Below are 233 nucleotides of genomic sequence, written 5' to 3' on the forward strand. Positions count from 1 at the left end.
GGGCTTGGCTTTTCCAGGCCGCCCACCACGGCAGTAACGGGGGGGGCTCTGCAGCAGCTCCGGGGCTGGCCCAGCCTTGCGAAGCGTTGTGTAAGTGCCAGTGCCCGGTGCCTGCGCGTTGTTTCAGCCGTGGGGAATGCAGGGCTGCTTCCCTCTCTAGAACCGCGCTCCGGTGCGGGCGGTCATCCCGCTTCGGCCCGCGGGGATCGGCTGCGGTCTCCGGGCGCGGGAGG

Source organism: Fulmarus glacialis, unplaced genomic scaffold (genome assembly GCF_000690835.1).
Source record: "Fulmarus glacialis isolate BGI_N327 unplaced genomic scaffold, ASM69083v1 scaffold14423, whole genome shotgun sequence".
NCBI lineage: Eukaryota > Metazoa > Chordata > Aves > Procellariiformes > Procellariidae > Fulmarus > Fulmarus glacialis.